The following is a 24038-nucleotide window of genomic DNA, read 5'->3' as shown; positions in this document are numbered from 1 at the left end:
TTTTTCCTCTATAGGCACCTATTATCCCCACCCCCACCCCTTTTCCGATTTTTCACACTTGCTGTCTGGTCACCCTAGTTGTACTGAATAAGGTGTATGAAGCCAATAAATATCTCCCATAGCAGTGCTACACTGAAATAGAGTAGAATTGCTATATGAAGCATTTTAGAGATCAATAGAGCAGCATAATCTTCTATTCTGTGGCATTACTCTATGCACAGACTGTAAATACGTAAATGGGGAACAGAAATTTAATAATAGAGGGCTCTTCATTCTAGCAGATAAAGATATAACACAATCCAATGGCTGGAAGTTGAAACTATACAAGTTCAGACTAGAAATAAAGTAAGGTGCAGACTTTTAACAAGGAGAATAATTAGCCTTCGGAACAAGTTAACAAGGGTTGTTTGTGGTGCAGTCTCCTTCACTGGGAATTCTTAAATCAAGAATGGATTTTTTTCCCTACAAGATATGTTCTAGTTCAGACAGGAATTATTTCAGGGAAATTCCATGCCCAGTATTATACAGGAGGTCAGATAGATTATCACAATGGTCCCTTCTAACTTTATTAATCTATGGATAAGAGAATTCAATATATTAACAAATTGCTGGAAACAAAAATATTTTCCTGTAATAATTAATATAAACTAAAAAAAATTAGTTTTCATAGAAAGTTACTTTTATTTAAAAACATATCTAGAAAATAATACCTTGTATTTGTATAAAACTTTATCTAGAGGGATCCCATAGTGATATATAGACTATATTCAGGGATTGCTTAATTCACCATTGAAATGCAAACACTTCTGGTGTGGAAATGAGGCAGCTATCCTCTGTCCACAGCAATACACCATTTGGGATGTAGGAGTGTAGGAACTACAATGGCATTTCAGATAGCTGGAGTGTGAATACCTCTGCTGGACCCTAGCGCTACTTCTTCTTCCACTACATGTTGAAGGAAATATCAATTTATGTGCTGAATGAGCTCATTTAGGCTTGATTTAGGGAGTGGGGGGGAGGGGGCCAAATAAAGAAATCAATTTAAAATTATCCCAGGATACATTTTTCTGGAATTACAGAGAAGGATGATACAGGTACTAGCTTAATATTTGGGAGACCTGCATTCATTTCTGCCATAGCCTCAACACGTGACCTGGGGCAAGTCACTCTGGCCCAGCAGCGCCACAAAAGGAGGTGAAAGACCAGGGTTCAATCCCCACCCCCAAAAAAGGGAGAAAGGGTTTGAACAGGGAACTGCTACCTCTCAGCAGAGTTTTGTGACCACTGAGCTATAGGATATTCTTATGTGTGTCACCTTCAAGCTCTCCTGTTTATTCTGTGTAGGTTCTTACAACAGACCCATATTTATGGCAACCGAGTAAACTCCTTTAAGTTATACAGCTGGTATAGTGGAAAACTATTGCTAGTTTGTAAATACTTAGCTGAAATTACTGGACATTTAGTCTAAACCTGTTATCCAAAACGCACATCAGCTCAGATCTGTGTTTACTTCAAAATCCATGTTAACTTTTAATCATTAACTGGTACAGTTTACATACTACTAGCTACAAAACTGGATCACTTATTCACATTTCAGTTTGTTTTTGGGTGCTTGGCAGATTTACATTTTTATTTTGTAATTTTGACAGATAATGTTTATTTTAAGCATTTTTTTCTATTGTCATCTATTTAAACTTTCACGGTCATTGGAAATTATGGGAGGGGTCAGACAATAATTGTTTTGAATTTCAACATATACTGTAATTAAATAAAGTTTATTACCATTAACACACAAGTTGTCAATATGTCAAAATATACAAAGTAAATATACTTAAATCAAACTATACTAAGTCCTCAAGTAGCATTTTTTTCCTAATTTGCCTATCTGTAAATTTTGATTATCCATGGAAATATTTTTTTCCATTGGTTTGTGAGTGTAGCCAGTAAAATTGACATTTACCAATAAAAATCTAATCCTTCCAAGCCTGTGTATAAATAACTGTAGGCAGCTCTACAACTATTAATTGGCTCACAGGGAAGATTGACACATGCTGAGTCATCAACATCACTTTAGTACATTCCTTTTTCTTGGAAATCTCTTCCAGCACTGTACTTCTTCATGCCTACTTGGATTCTCATAAGACCACATTTCAAAATGTTATAGCTACTTTATTCAACACTCATAGCTTATATTAATTGGACATTCAACATTTCTTTCTGGTAAAAATACTGATCCAGGTGTTTGTACACTACAGAAAATTTTTCCTAAATACATGTTCTGCTATGATAATTATCCCTTCTGCACTGTAATTTCCTTCCCACAACTCAAAAGTTGATTTATTCTCCATGTGTCCTTTGTTGTGGAATTAAAAGGTTAGTGGTTGCAACAGACTTATTTCAAGCAGAGCTAATCTAAACAATTGCAAAAGTGTCTTTGTGTCCTCATGGTTCATGAGCACAATCAAATTGTCAACATTTGACAACATATACTTACTACAAAGTTACCACAGTCCTCAGGACAGGAGCCATCTCTTACTACTTGTTTGCACAACACCAATACAATGAGACCCTAATCTTGGTGATGCTCTAAAACCAATCCTAATACAAAAAATAAATAATGTCCATGCAACCCTATTGACTTCAATGAAAGAATTTAGTACACTGTTTAAAGCTATATGGAACGCTATATGTACTCCACGAATCTCACAGGGAGTATTATCATATTCTGAGAAAAGTTACTATGACTCTAGGTATCTCTGTGTTCTCACCTACACACTACTGCAACGTTATTTGTATAAAATATGCCCTGTACAGCATATTTTGAAAACTAACACCACATGGGTCAATAATATCATTGTGAAATGTATGTAATAATGCTGTGTATGGAATTATGGATACGAAAAGATCAGAGATCACTTAATCATTGCCTGTTAGGTTCACTCCCTCTGGGGCACCTGGCATTGGCCACTGTCGGCCGACAGGATACTGGGCTAGATGGACCTTTGGTCTGACCCGGTACGGCCTTTCTTATGTTCTTAAACCAGGCATGTCAGACGAAATCGATGAACAGGTTTTCTCCAGACAAAGGAAAGAGGTCAACACCTCAAACCAGATGTGGTCAAATTCAATGGTCTGTTCATTTGTATCAAAGGTGGCAAAAAGAGGACATTTACATGGGGGGAGGGATAGCTCAGTGGGTTGAGCACAGGCCTGCTAAACCCAGGGTTGTGAGTTCAATCCTTGAGGGGGCCACTTGGGAATCTGGGGCAAAATCAGTACCTGGTCCTGCTAGTGAAGGCAGGGGCCTGGACTCAATGGCCTTTCAGGGTCCCTTCCAGTTCTAGGAGATGGGATATCTCCATTGTAAAACTGCAGCAGGAAGTATCACCTGGGTGTACCCCACGGGACACCTTAATCAAGATGGAGGCAGCCCCTGAAGGAGACCAGAGACTGAACCCTAGGGGATCAATTTGACCCTGAAACAAAGGCAGACGCTACTGCTTAGAGAGGAAACTACCTTGAACAGAGACAGTAGTTTGTTAAGGTCTTACCCATTAGAAAGCATATTTTTATTTGTTTGTAACTATTTCTATCTTTATTCCTTCTTCTTGATATCACTTAACTGAGGTAAACACACTCTTCCCTTCAAATACAGTACTGAGTTGCTTTATAATAGTAAATAAAACAAGTTTATTAACAAAAGACATAAAAGTTAATAAGCTATAATCAGGGCCAGCTCCAGGCACCAGCCAAGCAAGGTCGTGCTTGGGGCAGCAGATTCTAAGGGGCGGCATTCCGTCCAATCTTAGGGCGGCACGGCTGTCCTATTTTGGGGGGGAGGGGTGCGCTTGGGGCGGCAAAAAAGTCAGAGCCGGCCCCGGCTATAATGTACTGTCTCTTTGAAAGAGCAGCAAAATTAATATACTTTGTGAATGTACAGTGCTATGTGCTGTGCATTGGAGACATCTCTAGGGAGTTCAGGGGCTGGAGTTCACAGATTGTTATCTGCTAGGCAAGGTTTGAGCAGGGAGAGCCTTGAGAAGTTTGCTGGTAAGGAAGACAGACTGGTGTGACAGGGGGCTGATTCACAGTCTAATCTCCAGCAAAACTAACTCTTGCTGGGGCAGAGAGATAGCACAGTGGCTCACAGTTCTGGATGTTCCCAGTAGAACGTTACAGTTATATTGGAACTAATAATGCTATTTGGGGACCAAAGTACTAATTGGTGTGATTATATGTGGCAGTATCTGGCCAAAGGAAATAACACAAGGGGTTATTGTACTGATTATTATTCACCGTCATAGTTCATTCATTATAAACTCCCCCCACCCCACATGAAGCTTCTGCAGAATACCACAGAATCCAGAATCAGTATCACAACATGTAAACCCAGCTTGCGAGAACAAGGGGACCTTGCTAAAGGACAACATTTGTCAAGACCCAGCTCAGCCTTAAATTTGCTTACGCAGGTTTGCAGCTGTTCATGGACTCAAACTCAGAAGCCATTTAAAAAAAAAAGCATATCTCCTCAAAATGCAACATATTTGATCCCAAAATCTGTAACATCTGCAAATCAAATATTGTACTTGGAAGGAATCAGTTTTTACCAATCAACACCCTGCAATTTTAGAAGGGGGCCATTTTTCCACATTTTAGGATTTTTCATCAAATAAATCTGCCATCATTATAGTTCTGCCATCATTATAGTTGGTTGAGATTTCAGGGTTGTTGGAAGTTTCAGGCAATTTATTCTAGTCTGCAAGCCAATTGTAGCTTGCCAGTGATTAGAAGATATTGTCAAGCACTAAATCTGAAATGCACAATCCATCAGCTTTCACAGTGAGTCATCACCTGCAATTTTCAGAAGACTCAGCACATACCACTCAACTCTCTTTAATAAAAGGAATCTTTGTAGCAGCATTTATTTTTAAATTCCTTTGGGGGAAAAACCCAAAAATATTCTATGTCTGTGAAAGTACAAAACTCATGTAAGAAATCAAGTCATGACAATGTTCCCATGTATGTTAGTTTGCAATTCTTTTTTTTAAAGCCATTTAAAGTGATTTAAGTAATGAATATAAAATTAAGCTTAATTGTTTCCTTTCTGAGAGGGCACTGTGTCTGCAGGGAAACCATGGTAACTAGGAATATGCTGGTACCTTGCTCCTGAGTAATAACATTGCATATAGAGTAGGTTTTGTGCCTAGCAACAAAGCTTTGCCAACGGAGTTTTTAAATAGCCCTTTCCCCCCCTCTCCCAAGCCTTTCTTGTCCCATGCTATACATATGCACATTCTTGGCACCCTTATGACTTCACTAAAGTGCCTCCTAAGCATGCAATAAACAGCATAAAATACAATTTCACCCAAAAGAAAGCAATGTATTCACATGGCCATAGCTTTGAAAGAGTACAAAGCTCAAGTCCCCTTCCCTGTAGAGCTGTTGCGAAGCATGACTCATCCTTGGCCAACATATTGGATGTTCACTTTAATTAGGATATGTACTTCAAAAGATTGCTGCAGACATTTGCTGCTAATAGCAAATCACTCCCTGTCACATAACAGAGTAAAAATGATTTCAGTATAGTATGCTGTACATTTAAGTCATTTTAGGACATGTGGACAAAAATTAATTAGGGAAATGCATTAACTTGCATCTATATTGTCACATACATCAGGTTGGCATTGAAAAGTGCAAAAGAAGCAAGTTGTGCCACCAAGCGTTTGTTGCATATTTTCTAAATACTGAATAATTTTACATACAAATCTGCAAAATCCAGTAGATCGGACTGTAACAGGGTCAGGACTCACCACGGCTGGCACCTCCTGCTGATTGCTCTGGGAATTAGCTCATCAGCTGTGGAGCGCCCTCTGCACATGGAGTCTCGCCATTGTCTGCTTATTTGGGAATCGCCTTGCTCCCCATTCTCACCCCTTCTGGTAGGGGGAGGAGGAGGTTTAAACAGCAGTCCTCCAGCTTGCACCTGCCTCAGTAGCCAACTACAACCCCAAAGTCTAGCCCCTCACCTAAGAGGCAAGTTGTAGTCTGTCTCAGCCACACTCCTCCGTGGCCAGGTGCAGTGTGAAGGAGGAAGGGGAGGGGACCCAGGCCCACCGATTACTCTGGGTCCCAACCTAGGGACCCTCTAGCAGCAGCCTCTCTCTGCCTGCCTTCTCTCCCTTCTTGTCTGCCTATCTTTCCTAGGCCACTTCCTCTTTGGCCCCGTGCACCTTCTCGACCCTTTTGGGGGGGGGAGGGAGAGAGCACAGCCTGGCAGGTAACTGGGGTGGCGCTCTCCTCTGCTCCCCCAAGCCTGCTCAACACTGCTCTGTCCAAGGTGCTACCTCCTTACCTCAGGAGCCAGTTCTCCTGCCTTGCTAGTCAGGGAGAGACTGCCCTCTCCTTTGCTAGGCAGACTTTATATAGAGCCCAGCCCGACCCTGATTGGCTGCCTCTTTCTTTGCCCTGATTGGCTCTCCACAGGCCTTTGCTGATTGGCTGCTGGTCTGCACAGCCTCTCCGGCCTGTTCCAGCCCTTTTTCTCATGGAGTGGGGCAGCCAACCCACTACACGGACAAACCCAGATGAGGATCCAATTGTGTGTATAACCTTGGTAGATAAGAGATAAACAAAGCAGTACAGCTTTCATTCTGTTGATGATGCAGGCTAAAAAGCTGACTTTAAACTCGCATACAGATACCTTGTTCTGTAGAGCCAAGTGAGAAACATGAGCAATGCATGTCAGGCTTTTGTGTCACTCACTCAGGGTCTAACAAGCTAGCACATATACATAATAGTGCTGCATCCTGGTAGCTGAAAAATTGTCAGCAGCAAATAATCCACTTGAAACATGCTCTTAGGGGACTGGTCAGTGAACAAGTAAAAAGATTATATCTATTCCCACAGGTAGCACAGGACACGTGATATGGGTAAATCCTCACCCTAGTTCTAAGCCAGTCCAATGGAGTTAAAATGTTAATGTTCCTAATTTATTATTGCTATGTGTGAGAGTATGATGGACTCTGGGGTGGATGTTCTGGGGAATCCACAATGTGTCATGAAGACTGAAGAGGTCCAGTAGCTGGGGTTCACAGAAAATACCACATTCTGCTGCCTAATCACCGAAGGGCAGGAAGGGGCAGTAGGCCCCCCCGCCCAAAGATGACATACAACACATCAGATGTCTTTGTGCAAGTTGGGGGTGAGAGGCAAATGGAGCTGTTGGCCAAGGGCAGCCTAAACAGATTTTGGGATTCAGAAGGTTTAATTAAGGCCTGAATAAGCATCCAGACTTTAGGATGATTACCCAGATTGGATAATATGAGGTTCCCTGAACATGCTTAGGGGACAAACACTTTCAAAGCACCTTGATGTATAACTGCATCACCCAGTTAGCCACTGATTCATGCATTCATTCTCCCTCTCTCAAGTGTGATGCACAAAGCTAAATGAACTTTTCAAGTTATCTCACTTTTAAAAGGGGATCTTTCAGGTCAAGAGGTGACATCTGTATCATAATGCTCTCAACTGGCAGAACAACATTTAAGATGACTTTTTCCATTCTGAAAGTGGGATTTTGCTATGTGGTACCACTAAGGTTAGCTCTTGCTGTGCTGCATTGGGTCAGCTGCAACATGGGTATTTTGTCAAATAAAATTCATATTATTTATATATGTAATATACATATAAAATGACAGACTTGTCCCAGTTAGCACAAAAGTGCCTGAAATTCACACAGAGGGGAACATTTTGTATGCAATTTGGACACATGCCAGATCTGTTCAGGAAGCTTCCTGTGTTTATCCATTGACTGTGAAAATAACGTGACATAGCTTTGCTTTAGAGTCTTAGCCATTATTGCTCCACCAGCATTTTTCCTGCAAGTATGGTTAATGTGTAGCCATTATAAACTAAAGCTAATGTTTTCCTAATTCATTTTTCTTGATCTGATCCAAGAATGACTCTCTACCATTTGAATTTGCTCAGGACCCTGGAAACAAAGTTATTGAGGGAAACATTGGTTTCTGTTAGTATAAACAGCAGCAAACATTCAATTCTCTTAATTGGCTAAGACGGTTTTCACTGCTGACAATGGCATTCTTATGAATAAAGCATAAATATATATGATAAGACAAGGTATGTTTTAGTGGCTAAACAACTCCAACCTAGTTTTGCCAATTGAAAAAGTTGCACTCAAAAAAAAAAAAAGTGTGTTCCAAGCTAGGAGGGGTTACAAGTGCTTTGGAGGATAGGATTAAAATTCAAAATAATTTGGACAAACTGGAGAAATGATCTGAAGTAAATAGGATGAAATCCAGAAGGAGAAATGCAAAGTACTCCATTTAGGAAGGAACAATAAGTTGCACATGTACAACATGGGAAATGACTGCCTATGAAGGAGTACTGCCGAAAGGGATCTGAGGGTCATAGTGTACCGCAAGCTAAATGAGAGTCAACAGTGTAACACCATTGCAAAAAAAACGAACATCATTCTGGGATGTATTAGCAGGAGTGTTGTAAGCAAGACCATTATCATCATTATGTTCCTATTACGCCTCTGGCATTTAGGGCAGTGACGAAGCTCCTCCACTCCTGTCTGTTTCTGTCAAGTCTTTCAATAGTTTCCCAGATGTCCCCCAGGTTTTTCAGCTCGGCTTCCACAGCTCTTCGCCATGTTGTTTTCAGGCGGCCTCATTTTCACCTGCCTTCAGGTGTCCATCTTATTGCTACTCTGGTGATGGAATCAGTTTCCATCGGAAGCACATGACCGATCCATCTCCAATGTCTTCTGGCAATGATGGTGCTCAGATCCTCTTGGCTGCACTGTGTCAATAGATCTTGGTTTGAGATTGTTCTGGGCCAAATGATACGGAGGATTTTTCTGAGGCAGGTTGTATGGAATGAAGACAGTTTGGACATGTCATACTTTCTCATTCCCCAGCATTCTGCACTATAAAGTAGTGTTGAAAGTACGCAGCTCTGATAAATCTTGAGTTTGGTTTTGGTGTTGTATTTTGATGATTTCCAGACTATATTTAAGGTCCTAGAGGTGTTCCTGGCTTTATTGATTTTGTTCCGGATGTCCTGGCTTATTCCACCATCATGGCTGATGGTGCTGCCCGCCCAAGTATGTGAATGTTTTTACATTGGTGAGAACATAATCCTCTATCCATACTGGTGATGGTGAGGTCATGATATCTATCTTATTGCAGTTGATTTCAGTCCAATTTGCTGGCTGAATGCATTGAGTCGAGTTGTTTTTTCTTGTATATGGTGTTGGGTATGTGATAGGAGAGCAACATCATCTGTGAAGTCCAGAAAGCAAGACATGAGAAGTAATTCTTCCGCTCTACTCCATGCTGATTAGACCTCAACTGGTGTATTGTGTCCAGTTCTGGGCACCACATTTCAGGAAAGATGTGGACAAATTGGAGTGAGTCCAGAGAAGAGCAACAAAAATTATTAAAGGTCTAGAAAACATGACCTATGAGGGAAAATTGAAAAAATTGGGTTTGTTTAGTCTGGAAAAGAGAAGACTGAGAGGGGACATGATAACAGTTTTCAAGTATGTAAAAGTCTCTTACAAGGAGGAGGGAGAAAAATTGTTTTTCTTAACCTCTGAGGATAGGACAAGAAGCAATGGGCTTAAATTGTAGCAAGGGAGGTTTAGGTTGGACATTAGGAAAAACTTCCTGTCAGGGTGGTTAAGCACTGGAATAAATTGCCTAAGGAGGTTGTGGAGTCTCCATCATTGGAGATTTTTAAGAGCAGGTTAGACAAACTCCTGTCAGGAGTGGTCTAGATAATAGTCCTGCCACGAGTGCAAAGGACTGAACTAGATGACCTCTTGAGGTCCCTTCCAGTTCTATGATTCTTAACTTGGGTTAGCTAACCCACATTAGCTAACTTGGGTTCAAATACCATTGTGAAGATATGGCAACTCCGCAACACATTTAGCTGCTCAAGTTCATCCCCGAGCTCTCCTATGAGCTTTAGCTCAAGCTGCTTTTAAAGTTAAAATACAAAGTTACCATGTCTTCACTGTTATTTTAACCTGAGTTAAGAATACACTTGGTTTTTGGCAGTGTAGATAAATCCTTAGAGTCAAGAATCCCGCCTGCCAGAAAACAGTCCTGAAAGAAAGCAACTGGGTCCATGATGGGAGAGTGACAAGTTAAAATAGCCCCCACTTCATAACCACTGTGAAATACCCATCTCGACAGTGTGGCACAGGAGGCTGAAACCTGAATAATCTATAGGTAAAGCAAGAATTTAATGTGGGTTCATTTTAGGTGTTTAAATTGAAAGACAGCCATGAAAGCAGAGATCAGCTCAAACTGGAACCTCAGATGCATGAGTTGATTATGTGACTTTTACGCTCCTTTGGAGATCTTAACCCCATATCCCCACAGGACAGTCTCTCAGATAGTTATACCCTACTGACCCACCCTGAGTGGGACTGATTACACTGGTCTACAGTTTTTGAGAAGTCGTCTGCTTCAGAGATAAAATGTGCTATTTATTATGTATTTTGATGTGCTGAATTCAAATATGACAATTAAAACGACTGACTGGCTACTGTTTCTAAGATATTTAAGTTTTTACATTTTATGTCTATGTATATTGTGTAGATAGTAGAGTTTTAATCATAAATTGTAAACCTAGGTTTTTTCATGTGTTTATGGTTGCCTTACATGATAATATTTCACCTGTCCTGTTTATGTAACACTTTAAAAAACAGCAAAAGGGTTATATAAATAAAATTTATTATGAAACAAAAGGCAAAAAAACTATTATGTACATAGTTTAGTCCTATTCAGTGTCTACTCGGCACTTCTTGGCTTGTCTCTTGTATTCATTAAATGGAGCATCTCTTGTCACTGTCCAGCAATAGTCTGCAAGCATTGATGGGCTCCATTTGCCCTGATAGCGTTTCTCCATTGTTGCAATGTCCTGGTGAAATCGCTCACCATGCTCGTCTCTCACTGCTCCGCAGTTCGGTGGAAAAAAATCTAGATGAGAGTGCAAAAAATGTATCTTTAGTGACATGTTGCAACCAAGGCTTTTGTATACCTTGAGGAGGTTTTCCACCAACAACCTGTAGTTGTCTGCCTTATTGTTTCCGAGAAAATTTATTGCCACTAACTGGAAGGCTTTCCATGCCGTCATTTCCTTGCCACGCAGTGCATGGTCAAATGCATCATCTTGAAGAAGTTCATGAATCTGAGGACCAACAAAGACACCTTCCTTTATCTTAGCTTCACTTAACCTTGGAAATTTTCCACGGAGCTACTTGAAAGCTGCTTGTGTTTTGTCAATGGCCTTGACAAAGTTCTTCATCAGACCCAGCTTGATGTGTAAGGGTGGTAACAAAATCTTCCTTGATTCAACAAGTGGTGGATGCTGAAGACTTTTCCTCCCAGGCTCCAATGACTGTCGGAGTGGCCAATCTTTCTTGATGTAGTGGGAATCTCTTGCACGACTATCCCATTCGCAGAGAAAACAGCAGTACTTTGTGTATCCAGTCTGCAGACCAAGCAAGAGAGCAACAACCTTCAAATCGCCACAAAGCTGCCACTGATGTTGGTCATAGTTTATGCACCTCAAAAGTTGTTTCATGTTGTCATAGGTTTCCTTCATATGGACTGCATGACCAACTGGAATTGATGGCAAAACATTGCAGTTATGCAGTAAAACAGCTTTAAGACTCGTCTTCGATGAATCAATGAACTGTCTCCGCTCATCTGGATCGTGAACGATATTGAGGGCTGCCATCACACCATCGATGTTGTTGCAGGCTACAAGATCACCTTCCATGAAGAAGAATGGGACAAGATCCTTTTGATGGTCACAGAACATGGAAACCCTAACATCACCTGCCAGGAGATTCCACTGCTGTAGTCTGGAGCCCAACAGCTCTGCCTTACTCTTGGGTCGTTCCAAATCCCTGACAAAGTCATTCAGTTCACCTTGTGTTATGAGGTATGGTTCAGAGGAGGAGGATGGGAGAAAATGTGGGTCCTGTGACATTGATGGTTCAGGACCAGAAGTTTCATCCTCTTCCTCTTCCTCGTCTGACTCAAGTGAGAATGATTCTGGTGCATCAGGAACTGGCAATCCTTCTTGTGGGGTACTGGGCGTATAGCTGATGGAATGTTTGGATAATGCACAGTCCACTTTTTCTTCTTTGACACACCTTTCCCAACTGGAGGCACCATGCAGAAGTAACAATTGCTGGTATGATCTGTTGGCTCTCTCCAAATCATTGGCACTGCAAAAGGCATAGATTTCCTTTTCCTGTTCAACCACTGGCGAAGATTTGTTGCCCAAGTGTTGCAGCATATGTGTGGGGCCCACCTCTTGTCCTGATCTCCAATTTTGCAGCCAAAATAAAGGTGATAGGCTTTCTTAACCATAGTGGTTATACTGCGCTTTTGTGATGCAAAAGTCACTTCACCACAAACATAGCAGAAGTTATCTGCACTGTTCACACAAGTACGAGGCATCTCTGCTCACTTTGGCTAAACAGAAATGTGTCCCTTTGCAAAATCAAACACTGACAAATAAGAGAGCACGACACTGTATGATTTCTAGAGCTAATATAGGGCAATTTGTTCAGCATAGTGATGTAAGCTTCGTTATGATTGCATCATCCATGACTTCTAGGAATAACATGATGCAATTCATATCATGTATGACGCAATACCAGCTTCAGATTGCATCATTCATTGTTTTGCCTAAAAAGCAAGTACTGTCCAAACCCAGTCATAGATTTATTCATAGATCCAGTCAAAGATGTATTTTAGTTATTTCTGGTTTAAATTGAGATCCCTTTCCTTTATAACTCACTTATTCTCTGCCATTCTCAAGTCAAGGGTTGTATATACTGACCCAATAGCATATCTTGAAAACTAGAGCCAATCAACAATTTTAAGCATCATTTTCATTCTCAGTGACCCAGAATTAGTAAAGTTTGATTACATTTATTTCAGAAGCATCTTGGCTGTAGAGCAGTGTTATCAATCTGACTATTGGAGAGGTCCTGGCTTGGGTATTGACACTCCTGGAAAGATCAAGCATGCTTATGGGACAATTTGAGGGTTTCTTTTGAGCTATGGTGGTGATCTTTGATGACCTGAGTCACAAGTATACAGCTGAAGCCACACTTCAGGTGTTGTGGCAGGGACATATTGACCAGTTGCTAAATCTGCAGGCCACCAAGAAACCCTCCAGTTTTGACTAATTCGTGCACTGCATTCATCAGTTGTGCTTGGCATCCCCGGCTCATTGCCTATGACTAGGACCCTACCAAATTCGTGGCCATGAAAAACACATCACAGGCCATGAAATCTGGTCTCCCCCCATGAAATCTAATTTTGTGTGTGCTTTTACCCTATACCATACAGATTTCACCGGGGAGACCAGCATGTCTCAAACTGGGGGTCCTGACCCAAAAGGGAGTTGCAGAGGGCTTGCAAGATTATTTTAGGGGGGTCGTGGTATTGCCACCCTTACTTCTGCACTGCCTTCAGAGCTGGGTGACCAGAGAGCAGTGGCTGTTAGCTGGGTGCCCACCTCTGAAGGCGGGTCCCCATCAGCAGCAGTGCAGAAGTAAGGGTGGCAATACCATACTATGACACCATTACTTCTGGGCTGCTGCTGGCAGTGGCTCTGCCTTCAGAGCTAGACTCCCAGCCAGAAACCGTCACTCTCCAGCTGCCCAGCTCTGAAGGCAGCACCGTCACCAGCAACAGCGCAGAAATAAGGGTAGCAGTACCACAACTCCTCTTCAATAACCTTGTGACCCCCCCTCCAACTCCTTTTTTGGGTCAGGACCCCTATAATTACAACACTGTGAAATTTCAGATTTAAATAGCTGAAATCATGAAATTTACGATTTTTAAAATCCTATGACTGTGAAATTTACCAAAATGGACCATGAATTTGGTAGGGCCCTACCTATGAGCACATATTGGTAGCACTCTCCATTTTGCCAACAATCCTGTTTCCCAAGACCCGACCCAGGACCAGCAATCCTTTTCAGCTTATTTGGTCCTCCAAAGAATTCAGAAACTTAGAGAGAGGATCCAAACAGGACCCTGGCAACCCCCACATCCTCTCTGACATCCCCAGGGATTCATGTTAAATATCAGCACTATGCCAACATGTTTGGCAAAGAGAAGCTGACACCGTACCATCTCATCACAACTATGATTCCCCTTTGACCTCCAGCTGGAAGCAGAGGTTCCCTTCAGGCACATTTACTCACTCTCCAAACTCTAACTACAGGCACTGCGGAGTTATCTCAAGGAAAACCTGCAGAAGAGGGGTTCATTCACCCTTCCACATCCCTAACAGAGGGACATGGCAAAGAAAGCAGCTCCCTCTGGCCTTGTGTTGACTATTGAGCTCTTAACAAGATTACATTCCAAAACTGGTACCTCTTTCTGCTTATTTATGCACTGTTTGAAAGACTCAGTTCTGCCAAGGTCTTCACACAGTTGGACCTCCAAGGAGGCTATAACTAAGGCTAAGACTTAGTATTTTTGGTAAAAGTAATGGGCAGGTCACGGGCAATAAATAAAAATTCACAGCCTATGACTTGTCCATGACTTTTACCAAAAATAGCTCTGACTAAATCTCTACTTCTGAGGCCCCGCTGCTCCGGGGGCCCCTGCTCGAGTGCTGGGGTTGACTGCCCATGACCGCTGCTCCCCGGGGACCACTCTCCAGATAGCCTCCAGGCACCCCTGGGGCCGCTGCTCTAGCCAGGCCGGGACCGCTGCTGCTCAGCTGGTCCCCAGGGCACCCTGAAGACTGCTGCTCGGGCACTCCCGAGAGCCAGCCGCACTGGCCACTGCTCAGGCAGTCTCCGGAGCCAACTGCCCAAGGCCACCTGAGCAGCGGCCGGTGTGGCTGGCCCTGGGGTAGCACCCAGGACTGCTGCTCAGGTGCTCTCCAGAGCTGCCCCCAGGACCACTGCTCAGGTGGTCCCCAGGATCAGCCACTGCTCGTGTAGTCCCCAGAGCCAGTTGCCTGAGGCCGCCCAAGCTGCGGCCGGTGTGGCTAGCCCTGTGTCATAGATTCACATATGGTGGCAGCAATATTCAGTTAGGCCACACCCCAGGACTTATGTGGAGTGCAGAAATTCCTCTGGTTCACCAATTTCTACATGTGATTTGTTAAAAGATTCTCTTACCTTTGCACCCATAGCAGCACTCCTGCAAAAGGGGGCCCAGTTTGCCTAGTCCACTGAGACTCAGTTAGCCTTTGATCAACTGCAAAGGGCATTCACCTCAGCACCCAGATTCACCCAGATCCCACTAAATCATTTATGATCAAAGCTGATGCCTCAAATTTCCCCATAAGTGCAATTTTATATTAACATGTAGCCCTCCAATTCTGCCCCATCCCTTTTATTCTCAGAGGCTAACCCTGGCAGAAGAAGCTTACAATATTTGGGAGAAGGAGCTACTGGCTATCAAGGTGGTTGTTGAGGAGTGGCACCAACTTCTAGAAGGAGCCTGATTCCTGGTCCAAGTCTTGATGGATCACAAGAACTTGGAGTACCTACAGACTGCTAGATGCCTTAACCAACACCAGATCCACTGGTCCCTCTTCTTTGCTTCTTTTGATTTTGTAGTAACCTAATGCCCAGGGACAAGAAACAGATAGGCAGATGTGCTATCCTGCAAAGATGAATATCATTAACCTAATGAAGAGCCCTCTGCCACCATGCTCCAGGGGTCCAACTCTGTCAACAGGATGATTGACAGCAGTCTGACATCTTCCATCCACTCCCTGATGATCCATTCACAAGGCAGATCCACCAGACCCTGAATGATGCTGGTACCTGACCCAACTTCAAGTTTTGATTACAGAACTGCCTTCTCTATTGCAAGGATTGTATTTATGTTCCAGAGGGACAACCCAGGCTTCGAGTATTCAAACTATGCCATGATTCATCACTTGCAGGCCATTTTGGCCAAGTCAAGACCTGGAATCTGGTCCTGAGTTTACATCAAGGATTATATAAGGTCCTGTGACTTCTGCATTTGTATCAAGAACCCACAATCAAAACCTCTAGGTCTCCTTTAGCCTTTGTCCACACCTACACAGTCTTGATCTACTATATCAATGGACATTATGGAAGAACTTCTATGCTCTCAGGTATACTCTGTAATCCTGGCTGCCATCAATCTCCTAAAAATATGGCACACTTAATCCCATGCCATACTGTTCCTACTGCATAGGAGATGACTCAGTTCTTCCTGGAAAATGTCTTCTCCTAACACCGGTTACCAGTGGGCATTATATCAGACCAGAGACCCCCATTCATCTCCCTATTTTGGCAAAAATGTCTCAAGTCTCCTTGGAATCGAGTTCCTTGCTGCAGCTACCTAACATTCTCAGTCTAATGAGCAAACAGAGTCAATCAACTCTTGGAGCAGTATGTTTGCTGCTTTCTGTGCTGTTACCACAAGGACAACTGGCTTCCCCTGCTGAATTCACATATAACGATGCAATCCACATCTTGACCCAACATAACCCATTCTTTGCAAACTATGGCTTTCACCCAGACTTACCCACAAGTTCCTCAGTACTGGCCACTGCAGCTTTAGCCTCCCACCTACACCAGGTGCACCGGGAGCTCAAAGAACTCTTGCATTCTGCCAAAGAAGCCTATAAACACCATGTGGACCAAGACCATCAGGGCTGTCCCCAATCTGACCAGAGAGACAAGCTGTGGTTCTCTGCCACGAATCTTAAATCGAGCCACCCATCTGCCAAACTAAACTACCAATACAAAGTCTCCTTCAAGATTATAGAACGAGCGAACCCTGTGGCCTTCAGGTTACAGCTGCCCAAATTCTTGACGATCTACCCTGTCTTTCGCATCTCACTTCTAAAACTTTACACTGAGACCCCATACCCAAACCACTCCAACTTGTCATTACTAACCATAACAGTCCATGGACAGGAGGATTACTTGGTCCACCAAATTGTCGACTCTCAGCAAGTTAGGGGAAGACTCCAGAACCTGGTGGACTGGGAAGGCTACGGTTTGCATGAATGGTCTAGGGAACCAATAGAGAATAACCCTGCCTCTGACCTACTTCGAGAGTTCCATCAGAAGTATCTTGAGAAGCTGAGCCCCCAAGGGCTGTAGGAGATGCCCTTGTGTGGTGGAGAGGGATGTTGTCAGGAATCAGGGCCTGCAACAGACCCAGTCTCCAGGCAACCTAATGAGCACAGCTAGCCTGTAGCAGGCTGCCTAACTGGCTATGGGAAGAATCAGGAGACCAGCTCTTAAGCCCAGCAGCAGTTCAATGACTGGGATAAGTCCTGTGCCTGCTTGTTCCCTGCCTTGCTGCTGCCCTGTTCTGGTCTTGGGCCCTAACCCACTCTAATTTTGGACCCAGCCTCACTTCAGGTAACCCAGCTCTGACCATCAACTCTGATTCCTGACTTCCAACTCCTGCTCTGACCCTTGGCTCTGGCATCTGGCCTCTGCTCTGACCTTGACCTCCTTGCTACTGACTTCTGCTCCAACCATTTGGCACAACTGCCAGTGTTTTGGTATCTGACAGTTTGTGTGTCAGAAATATATTTTAAGAGTCTTTGAAATCAAGACCCACAAGCCCTTCACACATTATAGATCACAGTTTTCATGGTTTTGTAAATTTAGCAATAAAAAGTACTCCTTGTTAGAAGGTAGTCCATAAGGCATTAGGCTAGGACTGAATTTATTAGCACCACGCATACTTTAAAAGCATCAGATCAATAACACGTTTTGTCAGAAAATTATCATCATGCTTCTCACTACTCAAAAAAACTGCACAGCATTTCCATTCTCACTCCTACAGCAGAGTTTTCCTTTAAAAAACCCCCGATATTAAAAAAAAAAAAAACACCAAACCCTAGATGAAAATAACATAGTTGTGACAGAAGCTGCCACAAGCCATCAAGTTCATTTCAAACTAAGGCTTCAGTCTTGCAAACTCTTACAACATGCTTAACTTTACTTAGGTGGCTAGTCCTACTGAAGTCAATGGGAGCACCCATAGTAGTAAAGTTAAGCACTTGCATAAGTGTTTGCAGAATCAGGGCCTAAAATTCCATCCCATTAATAGGAATAACATTTTAGTGCTGGCAAGAGGTGCCAGTTTACCACCATCATATAGCTAGCACGGCATGGCAAGCTTTCCAGATTACCCTCCCACCACTCCTCAGCCCTGGCCTGGAAGCACAATCTATCTCTATGCCTATTCCATACATGGCCTTCCTGTGGAGATTAGAACAAAAGTACACCTCTACCCAGATATAACGCTGTCCTTGGGAGCCAAAAAATCTTATCGCATTATAGGTGAAACCGCATTATATCAAATTTGCTTTGATCCGCCGGAGTGTGCAGCCCTCCCTCCCCCCGGGGCACTGCTTTACTGTGTTATATCCAAATTCCTGTTATATCGGGTTGCGTTACATCGGAGTAGAGGTGTACTGATATTTATTAAGGGCTTATTGAGACTAGGAAAATGTTCACCTATGGAACTATATTAATGCAGTTACATCGGTAATTCACCTCTTATACACATTGCACTGGGGATTTGCACTGGTGTAGCGACATCAGTGTGTCCACACAGGTAGGAAAAACCCAGTAGAGACAGGGGCTAATGTCAGCTGTGTTGATTTTGCCCTCAGGACATCTGTCCTGTAGGAACAAGAGCACAGCCAAAGAATCATGTCACATATGCTGCTGATCATCAGTTAGAAGTTCACAGCTTTTCAGTCCTATTCACCTGACTCTGATTTGAAACATTATCATCAACTATATCTCACTACAACTTCACTGGGCCATTTGCAGGAGAGCTCTATAATCAATAGCTAAAAGGCTGTAAAAGCTATTTGATATACACAGCTACAATAGTTGTTCCCAGTGTAAAGATTATGGCCCAAACTATCAAAGGGGCATAAGCAAAAGTGTGCCAATTGTGCACACGCTTTTGGGCATATCCAGCGTAGTCACCCCCTGTGTACTGTATCTATGGGACTGATGTGCACTTTTGTATGGGCCCTTTGAAAATTTGGCTCCACTTGGGCCTTTTGGGATACAGGTACAAAATAGTACTCACTCACTTCCATATTTCATCAAGGTTCAACAATGTCTTTAAAAAGCTTCATAATGCTTCAAGGCTGATCTAAGAGTGCCTGAATTCTAACGTTTCCAGAAAGTTTTCTGTCCCTCCCTCCATCCTCCCTTTTTTTTGTTTAAAAAAAAAAGTACATTGACAGGTTTTTAGCTGTTAAATCTGCAATAGGAGGTGATACATTCCTATCATGAGGTGTTTCTAAGGTGTTCCCCTGTAGTGTAAGCCTCTTGCAAACCTTATTACATGGAAATATTACTGACGAGCAATTACTATGAGGCAATGACATTGCACACAGTTTTCTGAATTACTGTTAATAAAAATGTACTCTTGTAAACAATCTGAACTATGGATTCTCACTATGATTTTTTGTCCCTCTCCCCGCCTTTAGCTGCGTGTCAAAAAGGTGTCTTACAAAAAATGACTTCCTCCAAATAGGAATTGTAATATAACAACAGGACAGAAGATGCATTTGTAAAAAGCATATCCAGGAAAGCTCAAGATTAATTTAATACATTATAGTTTTTTATTCACAAATTTGCCTGCATTAGATCTTAGAAAAACAGAGCTATCTTGCAAGGAACAGAGGAATATACATTTAAAAAACTATTACATCTAATGCCTAATCAGAGAGAAGGCTACAGGGATAAATACTCAATGCTTTATTTGAGCATTTATCTAGGAATCCGGGGCTGTCTCCTTGCAATACATAGGACAATTGTTTGTTTTGGCTATATTTAACATATCCATACTTGTTTGTAAGCTGATTTCTCACACTATGTATACAGATACAGTCATCCTTCTCCTGAGACCCTAATAAAAACAGCCTGTTGAGGCATTACAGGCTTTGCCAGGTAACAGCACAAACCCAGGGGAAGGTGCCGACCACAGCACTAGTTATGCAAATGAGGAATAAAAAGCAGCATGCTCATCTCTACAGGGAAAAGTTGGAGTGATTCCACAAAACATAAATGATCAACACTGCCTGAACCTTCTATATAGCATGGGACCCCATAGTACTCTAGCAGCAGGCCATTTCTTATGAAATGACATGAAATCTCAGCTGCTTCTAGTTTTTGAGCATACTGGCCTAAACTCAACCAAGGACTTAGCTGTTGTCCTCTCCAGCTGCCACTCCAGCACCAGAAACAGCTGGATCAGCCTCAACCTTTGTTAGATTTTATCTGCAAAGTAATCAAAGCTCCTTGTAATAGGAAAAACTTGAATCAGGCACTGAGTGAAGGCAATTCAGATTAACTGAGTTGTCTTCTACTTGAAACAGGTCTTCCGATCAAGACCTTGCAGACACTTTGGGGGGAGAAAAGAATCTCTCCTTTGACTCCTGTACAGAAATGGCATAATGCATTATAAAGAATTTTTGAATTTGAAGTCAGAACAGCTCAAAATTTCTGTCATTTAAGTCATTTTCCCTCCCACATTTTTTGTCTCGGGTCATCTGTAAACTAAAGTGAGCTGTGTGGCATAAGCCGAAGGAGAGGGCACCTGGGAGCCAACCTACCACTGGTTAAGGATAAGGATTATTATAACGAAAGGCCCCATATACTATGGGGCAAGCTGGACCTGGGAGTAACACTAAATTCTGTGGAGATTTTGATTAATTCAATAGGAAAAGAAAGAATACAAGTACATTTGTAAGCTTTTCTTTATATCCATGAGGTCTAGAAACATACTTTGATAAAATGAAAGCTTAGTTCTACAGCACAATTTTATGGCAAAAGGTGGATTCTGGAGCAAATTCCACAGCAGCAGCACTGCAGAAAGCACAAGGCCCTGAATACAGCAACCTAATGAGGGTCTGGCAGAGTGGTCTGTCAGAGAAACAATATTTTTCTTAAGTGCCTTTCAGAAGTTTTGCGGTTCCATTAGCATTCAAGGGCTAGACAACTATTTATGTGGTGGGGCCTATTTATTATGAACATATATTTATGGTATGTCTGGGAAAAAAACCAGAAAACTTGTCTGCAACACCACCCCAAGCTTTTAATCATCAGAGTATAGATTGGACTGCATTTCAAATAATTTCTCTAAGAACAAAGAAAAGTAAGTTTTTTTCAAAAGATACATTACATTGTGAATAAATGTACATCAGTCTATTAAAAGATTCACCAGAATAGGCACATTTCACAAGCTCATACACTAATGGGAAGTTTCAGAGTAACAGCCGTGTTAGTCTGTATCCACAAAAAGAAGAACAGGAGTACTTGTGGCACCTTAGAGACTAACAAATTTATTAGAGCATAAGCTTTCGTGGAAGAAGTGGGCTGTAGTCCATGAAAGCTTATGCTCTAATAAATTTGTTAGTCTCTAAGGTGCCACAAGTACTCCTGTTCTTCTTTTTACTAATGGGAAGGAATTTTACAATATAAAAGATGTCAAAGCATAAAATACTGTGTGTGTTTAAGTGAACTGATAAGAATTCACCTTTGTTAGGTGAGGACAGCAACTGTGAATTTGCTCCCATATAGGAAATCTTAACTGCTGACAGCTTATTGCAAAAGGCAGAAATATAGCATAAAATATATTCACACATTCCTCCTCTGTAGAGAAACAAAACCAAGAGAGTGACATTATTGTGTGTTAGAAGACATCTTCTAGTCTTGTTTGCTTTAATTCATTGATATTTAATGCACTTACTTCCCATTTATCCCAGTTTCATTGTAGCTTTAAGTACACAGTAAATCAACTTCACCCATCGTACACAGTCAATTAAAAAATCTATAAAATAGTACCAGTGACCTGACAGATGGCATTCAGCAGCAAACTACCAGGGAAAATTAAGAGCATTCAATGCAGTTAGGGAATAGCAGATGGTAATGGCACTGACTACCTCCATAGAAATGTAAGATCTTTTGCAGAGAAAATTAGGGATTAGTGTGACATTTCCTTATTTTCTTCCTTTTAAATGCATATGTGATGTTACACCCCATATTCTTTATGAAAATATGTTTATGATATGAATATGACACAACTGAGATGCACTTTAGCAAGATGGGTCTTGTAAGGTATTATTGGAAAGGTTATAATTTACTGAATGTGATTATCCAATTTGAATGCCTGTATCATTTCTGTATCTGAAGTTAGGAATATTGACTATGGGCAGGTCATCACTACCCGCCAGATCGGCGGGTAGAGATCTATCTATCGGGGATCGATTTATCGCGTCTCGTCTAGACGCGGATAAATCGATCCTCAAACGCGCTCCCCGTCAACTCCGGAACTCCAGCTTGCGAGAGACGGAAGTGGCGTCAATGGGGGGAGCGGCAGCAGTTGATTTGCCGCCGTCCTTACGGCCAGGTAAATTGACCTAAGATACGCCGACTTCAGCTACGCTATTCGCGTATCTCAGGTCGACACGTGCCCCCCCCTCTCCCCCACCAGTGTAGACCAGGGCTTAGTATCTGTATTTCAGCTATGCTACTTTGGGTGATGCCCACTGCTAACAATTCAGGTACAAAGATGGAAAAGCCAGACAGGGCTGATGGCCCATCAATGAGGACAGTGGACTGTGAAAAGGCTTGGTCTTCCTGCAGACACTCCATACAGTTACCGACTCATGGACACTGTGATACTACAGAGTCAGGTGGTCTTGTCACCTTTCCACTGGGGTGGGGGGGGAAGATGTCAAGTTTGGGAAACAAAGGATTCCCACCTGATGTAAATTCAATTTAAGGGGGGGGGGGGGAGGAAGGCAAACGGGACAACTCCTCTCCATGGCCTGTCTGCCCAAGAAGAAAGACTGCTAAAGCCACCTGAAGGGAAGGCGGCGGGGGGAGGGGGAGAGGGGGAGTCCAGACTGAGACAGGAGTCCAGTCTGAAAAGAAATATAATTGGAACTCTAAACCACAGAAACTTTGCAACCTGCCTAAAATAATATTTAGGATAAGAAATTACATTTTGTAACCTGTTTCTTAAGTACATTGCGCTTAGCTGGAGTACTTTGTTTTATTTGCTTAGTAATCTGCTTTGTTTTCTGTCTTATATTCACTGTGCAGATTTTTCTATACAGCGCAAGACAATATTATTTTGAATTTATCTCCCAACAAGGGGTGTGCACGTGAGTGCTGGGGGAGTCCTCTCGCACAGAGCTGACTTCAGTCTGTGTCTGCAATGGGGTGTGGCTCTACCTGTGTGTGTGTGCTGCAAGAGGCCAGTGAGCCTAATTCAGCAAAGCAGGGAGAGGGAACCGAGGCTTATTGAGCAGGAGAGGCTCAGTAAAATCCCATTACAACAGGTGGTATCCCAGAAAGGGGGGGGTCCAACCCATCACTGTTTTGTTAGGAATTTATGGGGGGGAATATGTACAGTAGGCAAAATTTTCAAAAGCACCTAAGTCCCATTTTCAAAAGTGACTTTAGGCACTTGGGGGCAGATTTTTAACAGTAGTTAGGTACTTAATTCCTATTGAGTTCAATGGGAGTTAGAAGCACAAGTATTTTTGAGGATTTGAGACCTAAGAGCCTAAGTTTCATTAGAAGTCATCAGAACTTTCTCATAAGTGCTTGTCACGTTTGACAATTTGGTTGAAACTATAGTAAAGAACAGAATTATCAGACACATAGATGAAGACAATATGTTAGGGAAGAATCAACGTGACTTTTGTAAAGGGAAATCATGCTTTACCAATCTATTAGAATTCTCTGAGGGGGATCAACAAGCATATAGACAAGGGTGATCCAGTTGATATAGTGTATTTGGACTTTCAGAAAACCTTTTTGACTAGATCCCACACCAAAGGCTCATAATCATAGTAAGAAGTCATGGGATAAGAAGGAAGGTCCTCTCATAGATCAGTAACTGGTTAAAAGATAGGAAACATAGGATAGGAATAAATCAGCAGTTTTCACAGTGGAGAGAGGTAAATAGCAGGGC

This window comes from Trachemys scripta, chromosome 3 (genome assembly GCF_013100865.1).
Source record: "Trachemys scripta elegans isolate TJP31775 chromosome 3, CAS_Tse_1.0, whole genome shotgun sequence".
Classification (NCBI taxonomy): Eukaryota; Metazoa; Chordata; order Testudines; family Emydidae; genus Trachemys; species Trachemys scripta.
Note: the sequence above shows the minus strand (reverse complement) of the source record.